The sequence below is a fragment of the Chiloscyllium plagiosum genome, unplaced genomic scaffold (assembly GCF_037043375.1).
Source record: "Chiloscyllium plagiosum isolate Xiang-an unplaced genomic scaffold, Cpla_swu_hap1 HiC_scaffold_44, whole genome shotgun sequence".
NCBI lineage: Eukaryota > Metazoa > Chordata > Chondrichthyes > Orectolobiformes > Hemiscylliidae > Chiloscyllium > Chiloscyllium plagiosum.
Genome location: NW_028270182.1, coordinates 23,401,704 through 23,408,481, shown reverse-complemented (window position 1 = coordinate 23,408,481; position 6,778 = coordinate 23,401,704).

Here is a 6,778-nt window from a genome sequence, read left to right as displayed (position 1 = left end):
CCCATGGCTCTACATCAAAAACACTGCAGTCATCTGGAGGTCAAGGTATTGCAGGGAGTATCTCCAATCTTTACCAATATTTAGTCACTTCAATCAAAATACACAAAAAGACTATCATTATCATAGAACATAGAATATTACAGCGCAGTATGAGCCCTTTGACCCTTGATGTTGCATTGACTTCTGAAACCAATCTAAAGGCCACCTAACCTACATTATTCCATTGAGGAGAAAGTGAGGTCTGCAGATGCTGGAGATCAGAGCTGAAAATGTGTTGCTGGAAAAGCGCAGCGGGTCAGGCAGCATCCTGTTCCTGGATGCTGCCTGACCCGCTGCGCTTTTTCAACAACACATTTTCAGCTACATAATTCCATTATCTATGATATGTCTATCCAATGACCATTTAAATGCCCTTCATGTTGGCAAGTCCACTACTGTTGCAGAAAGAGCATTCCACGCCCATACTCCTCTCTCTGAGTGAAGAATCTACCTCTGACATCTGTCCTATATCTATCATCCCTCAATTTAAAGCTATGTCCCCACGTGCTAGCCATCACCATCAGAGGAAAAAGGCTCTCACTGTTCACCCTATCTAATCCTCTGATCATCTTGTATGTCTCTATTAAGTCACCTCTTTTCTAATAAAAATATCTATTTAAAAAAAATTAACATTTTTACAAGTTTACAAAAATAAACAATACTCTCAAATATAAACATTGATATACAATTAAATCAAATATACAATAGCCAAAATTTAACAAAAGAAGAAAGAAAAAAAATCGAAAAAGAAAAAAAAACAAAACTCAACTATCTACTAATCTAACTAACCAGAGTGTATATTTAAGTCTCTTACATGCTCGGAATGTGTTAACATCAGATGTAATAAAACCCGTATTCGTGCGGGATTCCTCTGCTAAGGGGCCCCGGACCAGCCAGGTTTGTAATCTCAATTAAATAAAAGCCCTTGTTAGGATAGTCGAGATATCTGTATTTATGTAATTCAAGAATGGTTGCCATATTTTATAAAATAATTCGGACTTTCGGTGCACCATATTTGTAAGGAAGTCAAGGGGAATACATTCTATAATTAATCTGTGCCAATTTGAAAGTCCAGGGGGGCCCTCAGCCACCCAGTTCACCAAAATATTTTTCCTTGCACAGAAAGAAAGAATAGAAAATAGTCTCTTCCCGTACATGTCCAGGGAGGGAAGGTTCGAAAAGCCCAAAAGGAGAGATACAGGGTCCACTTTAATTTCCATTCCTAGAATTTTTGTCAGGGTACTTGCTACTTTAGTCCAATATCTACGGATCTTATGACAGGTCCATAGGCAATGTACAAGAGTGCCCACCTCTATTTTACATTTGGGACATGTTGGAGATGCTCCTGCCTTAAATTTTGCCAATCGAACCGGTGCTGTATGGGCCCTATGAAGTATCTTCAGCTGGATAGCCTGGGTTCTGTTACAGATAGTAATTCTTCTAGCGTTTTCCCAAATATCATTCCATTTTTCTATAGAGATTTCCAGTCCCAAATCCTGATCCCATGTTTTAAGCAGATTATCCGTATCTCCCGATACTTCATCATGTACTAAGTGATAAAGAGTACTGACGGATGAAACCCCCACTGGTCGTAGGACACTACATTCTCTATCTTCATATAGCAGTGCTTAACTCGTTAATTCACTGTCTCGAGCCTAATGCAGTCATTCAATGAAACAAACTGCATTCATTCAATAAATTAAACTTCAATAGTACGTTCAATGAATGGAAAGTTATTTATGCATTGAATGAAACAAACTTAAATCCTATATTCAAGGACATTGATGAGGCCATGTTTGGAATACTGTGTGCAATTCTGCTCTCCTTCCTATCGGAAGGCTGTTGTGAAATTTGAAAGGGTTCAGAAAAGACTTACTAAGGATGTTGCCAGGCTAGGAGGATTTGAGCTATCGGGAGAGACTGAATAGGTTGGGGCTGTTTTCCCTGTCGTGACAGAGGCTGAGGGGTGACCTTATAGAGGTTTATGAAATCATGAAAGTCATGGATAGGGTAAATAGACACTGTCTTTTCCCTAGGTTGGGGGAGTCCACAACGAGAGAGCATAGGTTTAGGGTGAGAAGGGAAAGATAAAAAAGAGACCTAAGAGGCAACTCGTTCACACAGAGGGTGGTGCATGTATGGAATTAGCTGTCAGAGGAAGTGATGGAGGCTGGTACAATCACAACATTTAAAAGGCATTTAGATAGGTATATGAATAGGAAGGGTTTGGAGGGATAGGGGCCAAGTACTGGCAAATGGGACTAAATTAGATTGGGATATCTGGTTGACATGGATGAATTGGAATGAAGGGTCTGTTTCCGTGCTGTACATATCTATGACTCTATAGCATTGATGAGGAGAAATTTCTTCTCTGAGCGGGTAGTGAATCTGTGGAATTCTTTACCACAGAGGGGCAGAGGTGAGTCATTAACCATATCCAAGGTTGAGATTGATAGTCCTTTAATCAGTAAGGGAATCAACGATTTTGGGAAAAGGCAGGAAAAAGGAATTGAGGATTATGAAGTCACCCACAATCTAATTGAATGATGAAGCGTAATCAATGGGCTCAACGGTCTACTTCTGATTCTGTCTGATTGTCACCAAGACAGCCAGACATGGCAGGCTATTAAAAGCCTGAGGCATCATGTCAGAAACAAGACACTTTCTGACACAACATAGTCACAAAGACAGTCTCACACACAAAGTCAAACAAAAAAAGCTGCACACTCAAAAGACAATGTGCACTCAATTGCAATCACTGAAATATGAAAAACACAGTTGCACAGACGTTAATACCCTGGCACAGTCATAACAAATCTCACAAACACAAATATATAACACATTCATAAATAGTCATATGCATAGTCATACTGTGGCATCAGCAGTCTCACACAGAGGTGACATACACAATCGCAAATACAGATATGTTAATGCTCATAAATACAGTCACAGTTATTCGTAGTTAGACTGGGGAGGAGGTGTGAAGATAAGGCTGGAGATATAATATTTTGTGGACTTCAACCTGTTCACTTTTTAATTTCTGGAGAAAACGGGCCTAATTTATATAATCTTTCTTCACAACTTTTCGCCTGAACTCCAGTTATTATTCCTGTAAACCTGTGTTGAACCCCCCCTCAGGTAAATATCCTCACTAAGGTGTGGTACCTACATCTGCTCACAGGACACCAAGTGGGGTCTAACCAGGATTTGGTCAAACTGCAGCATAGCCTCGCCATCCTTGCACTCCAGTCCTCTTGATATAAAGGCCAGCGTTCCATTTGCCACTTCTGTAATTTTCTGCAGCTGTCTGTGACATTTTAAAGACATATGCACTGAACCCCAATTCTCTTTGGACATCACTGTATTTAACTTCATACCATCTAGACGGTCCCCTGATCCATGTTGTTTCTGTTCGAAATGGATAACCTTGCTGCCATAGCTTTGCGAATTAACCTACTCAAGGATTAGATTACTTACAGCGTGGAAACAGGTCCAATAAGTCCACACTGACCCTCTGAAGAGCAACCCACCCAGACCCATTCTCTGGCCAATTCACCTATTTTTGGAATTCATGTTGGACTGTGGAAGGAAACCCACACAAACACGGGAGAATGTGCAAACTCCACACAGACAGTTGCCTGAGATGGGAATTGAAATCGGGTCTCTGGCGCTGTGAGGCAGAAGTGCTAACCACTATGCCACCGTGCCGCCCCGCTCTGTTACTATCCCTTTCTAATTTTATGCTATCATGTCCACTGTCTAAAATACTCCCTCACATTTAATGATGAGCAAGTTTTGATTCTGCATGTGAGATTAATTTAATTTGTGATTATGATTGATATGGTCTGGTTGGACCAAAGGATCTGGTCTCCGTGCTGTATGACTCTATACGACTTCTCTGCCATTATCCAAGTTGTTAATAAACATTTGAAAAATTTGAACACAGCCATGACACAGATGCTTGTGGGATCCCATTGGTCACATCCCACCGTGTCGGGCAACAGTTCCATAAGGAATAGGCACAAGAGTTGGCCATTCGGCCCCTCGAGCCTGCTGCAGTATTCAATAGGATTATGGCTAATCCAACATCTCTCACGTCCACTTTCCTGACCTTTCCCAATCTATTCTCCTGATTGATTAAGAATCTATCTATGGCAGTCTTAAATACACAAGATGTCTCTAACTGCATGGCTTTCTGTGCCAAAGTGTTCCAAAAACTCTTCATCCTCAGAGAAGAAATTCCTTCACATCTCAGACTGAAGCCGGCACCCGTTTATTCTCAGACTATTCCCTCTAGTCCTAGACTCTTCCATGAAAAGAAACATCCCCTCAGTATTTACTCTGTCCAGCCCCTTAAAAATTTGGTGTGTTTGAGTGAAATCAATTCTCATTTTACTAAACTCCAGTGTGTAAAATCCCAACTTGTTTAACCCTTGCTCATAAGACAGTCCCTCCATACTGAAGATTATCCTGGGTAACCTTCCCCAAACTGTCTCCAATGAAATGATGTCTTTCCTCAAATAAAGTGACTAAAAGTCCACACAATAATCTGGCTATGATTTTACCAGCACTTTGCATCATCACTGTAACACTTGCCTACTCTCATACTCCAACACCCTTGACATGAGCGCCACCATTTGACTAGCCTTCCTAATTACCTGCTGCACCCTGTGTGCTAGCTTTCTTGTGTTTCCTCCACAGGTTCCCCAAGTCTCTTTGTGTTGCAGGTTTTCTAAATTTAAATAATACTCTGTTCTTTTGTTCTCACTTCCCAAATTAATAAATGCAACTTTTGCCACATTATATTTAATTTGGAAACTTCTTGACCACTTAATTAACCTAATAATCAAAGGCAGTCTTTCAACTTTTTGTATTCCTTTCACAACCGGCCTATTTTTGTGCCATCTATAAATTTGCCTATAGTACACTCACTTCCTTCCTCCAAGTCAGATAATGTATGTTGGAAACAGTTACGGTCCCAGCACTGAACCCTGTTGAACCCTGTTGGTCGCAGGTCACCAACCTGAAAAGGAACCCCCTTATCCTCACTCGCTGTTTCCTGCCTATAAATCAGTTATCTGCCCACGCCAATATACCACCTCTAATGACGTAGGTTTTTATCTTAAGGGTGGTGAGGTACCTTGTCAAACACCTTCTGGGAGTCCAAATACAATTCATCTACTGGTTCTCCTCTATCCATCCTGATTGACACTTCCTGGAAAAACGGTAATAAATTAGCCAGGCATGATTTCCTTTCATGAAGCCATGCTGACTCTGCTTGATGATATTATTATTTTCCAAATTTGTTGCCATTGCTTCCTTAATAATTGATCCCAGTATTTTTCCAACAATATATGTGAGACTAATCTGTCTTTTGCATCCCTTCCTATGAATCGAGGTGTGACATTAGCCACAGAGTGAGTCTTGCTCACAATCAGGGCAGCCATGATTTTACTGAATGTTAGAAATTTCTCAAGAGGACGAATGGCCTCCTCCTCATCCCACTTCTAAAAACCGGCATCTGGAATGTTCCATGCCAGGACTCAAATCTAATGGTGGCACTGCGCATGGACGTCGATGGAAGCAAACGTTGGTACCCTTCTGCTGGCATTGCACCCTCTCATCGAGGATACGAACTTCCCTAACCCTGGGAGCAAGTGCCAGGTGCCACCCTTCTGTAAAAAGACAAAATGGAAATAAAAGCATCCCCCAACAGAATAGAACATTATAACCAATCTCGTTCACATTGAAGTCACTAATCAACAGCTATAAACTCATTTTCAAACAGCGAATCATCCACAATGAGGCAGAAACATGTTGATCGTATCTCTCTCATCGAGATGGCTGCCCACCCACTTCCTATCCTGTGATGGTTTGAATATTGCCCGGTTCATTTCAACTGGGCAATATAACTTACAAGATTGCTTCAGGGCTGGGGAAATTCGTGCGGAATGAAGTCAGAATCAATGCCCATTTTGGCTAGTTTTGCGAAGTTCTTTAGTGTCACCCAAACTTTTGCACAAAACTCCTACTCACTCTGATCTCAGCCAGTCGTCCCTCACTCTTGCTTACTCCCTCTCCTGATCTTCACCATTTATGGTTTTACCTTCCTGCCTTTTCATATTGAATAGATGCTGTTCTCTTTCTTGGCATGTTTAAATCCGAAAACCTCAGTGTCCCAAATCAGACTGCCTGCTCTACCTGGCAGCCTGATGTAAACTTTCACTGCTATTTCTCTGCTCCACAGTTATATATTGGTAATGGTGATTCCGTTTCAAAGGAAGTGTGGTCTCTTCAAATGCATCATCTGGTGTCTGTGCCAGTGGAAGATTGGCTGGTTATATTCCTCGACCTGATATTGAGATACATTCAATTATTTCTTTCAGCAACATTTTTATTCCTGAAATCCTGCTGTTTACAAAGTGTGACTGGTCTGACTTCAGTTTCACCCTTGATTGATCTCCTGATTGATCATGATTGATTGATAATTCCTGATGAAGGACTTATGCCTGCAACATCGATTCTTCTGCTCCTCAGATGCTGCCTCACCTGCTACGCTCTTCTAGCATCACACTCTGGTCTCTGATCTCCACCGTCTGCAGACCTCACTTTCTTCTATGTATGTCTTTGTCTTTGTATGCATGTTTCTGTGTCTTTCTGTCTGGATCAGTATGTGTATGCATGTGCAGATGGGTGTTTCTGTGTGTCTGCGTATATGTATCTCTCTGTCTGTATGTGT